We start from the raw sequence: 6379 nt of genomic DNA, 5'->3' as shown, positions 1-6379 counted from the left end.
TTTTATTTACACAATTTGTTAAAATAAAAAATATATCACTTGATGGTAGATCATGTTTTAGAAATATAAAAATATACTAGTTGTGTGTTGATTCCCATACTAATATTTTACTAAAATTAAATCATTTTCGTTAAAAAATAATTTTAAATCAAATTGACTGTATAACTGATTCAGTTCAATTTTGATCGGGTTTTGACCGATATGATTGATGACTAATATAATTGTTGTACCATATCGATATTGAGACAAATTCATTGATTTACATGTTGAACCAACCTGCACTAAACAACTTTTACAATACTGATAATCTTTCATTTCTAACGCTATTCACCAGCTTTTTTTTCTTCCTTAATAACCTTCATCTCTCTCCCTCGGATATGATACTTGGGTTGAGAACATCTCAATCCAATATTAGATGTAGATGATGACAAATGATAAAAACAAAATTGTATAGGTCTAGATTTATTTTATTTTTGTGAAGTAAACAATTTTAAAATTTTCAAAAGCATATTTCCCCTTATATTCTTGTATTGGAGAATCCTTTGCCGAAAATGAGTCTAATTCCTATAATCGACATTTCTTTCTGTGATAACATCACCCACTAAAAGATATACAAGGGCGCAAGCATCAATGAAAAGAAAACAGATAGATCCCTTATGCTTGCTGCTAATATTTTATTTGGGTAACCACCATCAAATTGTGAAAAGGACCATTAGCCAACCGTACCTTAGATTCTATAATTTTGTTATATTATTATATTCATTCGTTTGTGTTATCATAATCCAGCTACAATTTATTATGTTCTATTTGTTATTATAGCATATATAGACCCACCAGCCACTTTCAAACACAACCATATCTCTGAATTTTAATTTGATATTTCGGACCCATATCCACCAAAACTATGGTTCATTTAATCATGATAATGTATATTGATTATTTCTTTTTATCACCTTTTTCTTTGGTTCTTCTTTTGCTGCCATTATTATTTTTCCCTTCTCTCTCCATTAAAGAAATATTCTGACCTTTTGTACAACCACATAATTTCGTATAGGGCACTTTATTATTTCTCACTTTTTTCTTTATTTTCTGGGGCGGGTATATCCCTTCTCAAAAATAAGAAAAAAAGTGGATACATCCCTTCTTATATAAATAAAAAAAACAGATAATCCATGGTATTTATCTTTCCCTATTAGCTATCTTTTCATTTTTTTTGGTACTATTAAGAATATTTCCTCACCCTATAAATAAGAAACTAATTTCTTTCGAGGTGCGTGACTGCCCCTCATTATAAATGTCATTTATATTAATCGAACCTTTGATTTTTTTGATTCTTTTACGAATCTAGTGGTACCTAGCCAAAAAAAGACCAAAAGAATTTGATACTTATGATTCGAACGAAAAGATCTAGAGAGACCTTAGTCTCCTACTTCATACTTTTACCTTGTATGCCTCACTTCAATTCTACAATTTTACATTCAAAATATGCCCAACCAAAATATATAACAGACTTATACAACTTTTTTTCTTAATTTAAAAGTAAATCAAGAATGAGAAATTGCCTAATAAATTGAACAAGTTTGTTGTAAGTTCTTGAATGCAAAAAATAAATGTTGTATATCCAATAGAATGGAATATGCACAATGTTCTTTGTTATTAGGAGGGAATTGTCGGTAATGGATGCCCGGTAAAATGGAGGAGACTAGAGGTCTTGTTCGGAGTATCGTCTGAATTCGCTGGGGGAGATATCTGAAAAGGTTCTCTGACAATAATATCAGTAGGATATTTTAGAGAGAGAATTGAGTAAATAAGAGAGAAATGATAGCAAATAGCAATAAGTGTAGCAATAATGAGAGAGCAATAATTAATTATATTTCATGTGTGGTCTATTCTATTTATAGAGCTTGAGAATTGCTGAGGTGGCATCTGGCGATTGGCCAGCACCTAACGGTACAAAAGAGGTACTCTGGGCCGTCCTTGCCTGCCCTGTAGATCTGCTCCTGTCGAGTTGCCGGGGGCAGACGAAATGTGCAGGCAGCGTGATATGTAGATTGTTAGTTGGTATTAAAGGCAAGTCAGCGGCGCATTGATTAATGATGGTCAGAGACATTAACGTCATATCAAAATCATTTATGATATCTGCCACGAGTGAGCCCATTTGAATCAAGTTTAAGATGATGAATGTTGAACTAGATACTCTGGACGGATTGAGAATAACCTGGATATATCCGGGGCAGAACACACAGTGATTTATTGGATCCGTTCTCCCCCTCATGCTGTAGTACACGGGGGGACATGGATTTCTGAACAGAATTAAGTGCGATGGAGCAATATCACAAGGGTGATCAGGAGAAAGAGAATCCCACTTAGCATCTGAATATTTTGCCTCTTTTGTCGCTATACATAATAGCTTTCATGTCTGGTTGTAGTACTCTGTCTTGGCCATAGCATCCTATATACTTCATTTATTAGAGAGGAGTGTTTCTCATGGGTTGGACTGGATTAGATTTACCCAAGATATTAGTAAATATATATTATATTAACATTAATGTTAAAAACTAATAAAAAATGTGATAAATAATTTTATTCAAATCATTTGTCAAAACAAAATATATGACTTAATGATATATCATATTTTAGAAGTATAAACAAATATAATGACTGTGTTTGATTCCCCATCATAACATTTTGGTAAAAAATAAATCATTTCATAAAATTTTATAATTTTAAATCAAACTCGGTTGGTATGACTAATATGGTTTAAATTAAAAATGACCAGTATGATAAATTTTGGCTAACTTTAATTGATATAATTGTATGATTAATATAATTATTGTATTATTTCAGTATGGAGAATGATTTACCTCTATTTTAGTTGAATTGACTAGTACAGGCCATTTTTACATATATGCCCAATGTGGTAGACATAATTTTAAATTGTGGTTATAATAAAATTCTAAAAAAATAAGGTTGAATTGTTCATAATTGTGGTTTCCACATTGATGGAAAAACTCTTGGAGCATTAACATTGCTGTTGCAGTTGCATACCATAAAATTTAAAGAAGTGGAAAAAACTTTCTTGCTTTTCTTTAAGTACCTGCTCTTATATTCCTATTTTGTTTTTGTCTCAGACAAAGACTGTTTAAATATGTCATTTAGTGACATTTTTGTTTGGAAAAGAATATATATAGTGAAAATATTGTATAGGTTTAGTTATATTATAAGGAGTTCGGGAGTACATCCGTTGTCCAACAAATTGTACCACTGTATGTACTATCAACTTATTATTGGTTGAAAAAATATTTTTAAATTAAAAAATTAATGATTAATTAAATTTCTAATCAATCATAGCTAATAGTACATGCAATGATATAATTTACGGGACAACAATTTTGTACCAAATGAGTTCATACTCACATGTCGTTGATTATAGTCACAGAAATAAAGGGAGGATGTAGTAACACGTGAGGTCTATGAAACCGATAAGTATCAGATACCATATCAATTACACATGGATATGTTTATAAAAATATGGCATAAAATCTATAAAAAAAATTATCAACAATAATTATTGTTATGAGTTATGTCATTCAAATAAAAAACATATTCATATTAGAAATTACTAAATACAAAATGAAAATTATATTGTCATAAATAATTATTGCTGAGTGTCGACAAATAGTAATAGTAGTTATCCAATTTAGTTCATGATCATCATTATACAGATGTATTTTCTCTTCATTCTGTATGCAATACACATGCTTTATATGTTTTTCTCACTATAAGTTTACTTGTTAGATTGAATATTATTTTTTTCTCTTATACTTAGTTGAATGTTTATTATGTTTTTTCCTCTTATTTTCTCCTTCTTAAAATGCTATTGTATGGTGGTTTGGGTATATGAAAGACATGAAAAACACAGTATAAGAGTCTTGGTGAATGTCAGGGAAGTTTTGGATTATACATTATTTACTTTCCAAAAAATGTTTGGAAATTCTATAAATACGTATTTATGAAGTATCAGATACATGAAAGTTATTAAAGTATTGGTGTTTGGATCAGTAGGGTGCCCTATATACAATTGAACCATATATTTACGTGCACATTTTTGCTAAGAGATAGGCACACTTTTTGACAATTAATAGTAGTACCAAAATGGATGGAGATGGTTGGTTTAATGTGCAAAATTTCAAGTTATTAAGGGACCCCTACAACTAGTAGTACGATGGAGCTATAGGCTTTATCGTTTCCTTTTGCACTGTAATCTTGTGAAGATTTTAAAACTTGAGAGGAGGACCTCAATCATTATCTTATTTGTTTTGTAACTGGTCAGGATGGTGTTGTGCATTATACTCATATGTCTCATTCATTCGTATTTGGACTCCTTCTCATTAAAGATACACGTGGACACCTGCTAGGTCTATTACTTGTAGGCTATTGTATACTAAGTAAATCAAAAAAATAACCAAATTTCAGAAAATATTAAAAAATTAAGAACAACTTATACAATCGTATATCTTTTTCATATAATAAAAAATACAAAATTACAAAACTTATTCAAACACAATTTAAATTGTCGATTAAATACATATTTTTAGTCAAACAAACATTAAAAATTCACTACTTCAACACAATGTTACATCACCATTAAGGATTAGCAACATGACATCACATTTATGCAACAACAATGAATAATGAGGTATACAATTTTTTACTTTTAATAACTTACCTCATACTGTAATATTTATACAATTTTCTCTCCCTAGAACTAACTTACCCTACACTTTAATGATCAATATTTTATCCACATTAAAGAAAAAAGTTTCATGCAAGAGGATAGGATGTGTGTTTTTTACTATGCTAGAAATCACATTTAACAAAACTCATTCAACAATATTTGTGTGTTGAATCTTGTTACTGTAAGGCGGAAGAGAATTAATAGCACTCGATGAAGCAATTGGTGTTAAATGTTATATGTGAATCATAATCAATAGTAGAGATGGAAAAATGGGACACCCTGCCCATTTTGATCGTGCCTGCAAATGTCCGGAAAAAGTTAAGGGGGTGCGGGCATGCCTGCATTATCTTAACAGACAAAATGCAATGCCCTTTCGTTTTAAAATGGGCTAAAGGGCATGCGAGCAGCTTGTAGACAATGTTCAATGATTAAAAAATCCATATAATAAAATAAAAAGAAATTAAATAAAATAGTTGAAGTTAAAAAATAATTTTTTTTTGATATTTTATAAGAAGTTGAACAAATCACATTAGACTATAATTTTTCGAGGCATTAAAAATCATATTACATCATGATTTATATGAAATTTTCTTATTTTTTCCTTAAATTATGCACACCGACCGCTTGCATTGTCCAATAAAAATGTTTGTGGGCTAGGCGGTCAAACGAGAAGGGCGAAACGGATAGATAGGCGAAATTTGTATGCCCTATCTGCAAAAAAATGTGGGCTATGCGGGCATGCCTGCATGTATTGACCATTTTTTTATCTATAATCAATAGTGCTTAACGAAAAAGTTGATGCTCTTTTTATGACATAAAGATTCAACATCACTTAGTAATATGAACACTGTTGAAAATCACATTCTACGATGCTTTATGTAATGAGCATTGTAGAGTGACATGTTTTGAATATTAACATTTTGTGTAATCTAACTACAAAATTTGTACATTTGAAATATTATTAATTTTAAATTCCTACAATGTACTGCTAATTACTTTTTTGTATAAATACTAACATAAAATTAAATATTGATATAAATACTAAATAATGATATAAATGATGTCAACTATTTTGCTATAATTATTTGGATATAAATATTGACGTGTTAATTATTTTGATATAAATATATACTTAAATAGTAAGATAAAAGATATTTACAGATGAGTTGTTTGTAAGAACATACATATTGATTAAAATATATTTATATTAATATTAATATAAATATTTATAGATGAATTGTTTGTAAGAACAAAAATACAAACATCTGTGATTAAAAAAACATTAAACAACACTCAATTTAGAAAGTGATGTTGAAAATAAACATTTGACATCGCTCAACGGAATGAGCTATGTTGAAAGTGTACTTTCAACAATGCTCAATGTAGTGAGTACTATTGAAAGTCTACTTTCAACAATGCTTTTTGTAGAGAGTGCTATTAAAAGTCTACTTTCAACAATTCTTTTTGTAGTGAACACTATTGAATGTATTCATATTTCAACTGAAAACCTCTCACATGTTCTCACACTTTAACTCGTTCGTTCTCTCGCAACTAAAGAAAACTTTCAGCATACTAACCTTCAACAATGTAACCGAGTATCAACAACTCAACTCATTTCTATGACTCTAAACAAAAATGTGA

The sequence above is a fragment of the Lupinus angustifolius genome, unplaced genomic scaffold, assembly GCF_001865875.1.
Source record: "Lupinus angustifolius cultivar Tanjil unplaced genomic scaffold, LupAngTanjil_v1.0 Scaffold_15_20, whole genome shotgun sequence".
NCBI classification, from domain to species: Eukaryota; Viridiplantae; Streptophyta; class Magnoliopsida; order Fabales; family Fabaceae; genus Lupinus; species Lupinus angustifolius.
The sequence above is the reverse complement of the archived record's forward strand: the minus strand, read 5'-3'. Positions refer to the sequence as shown.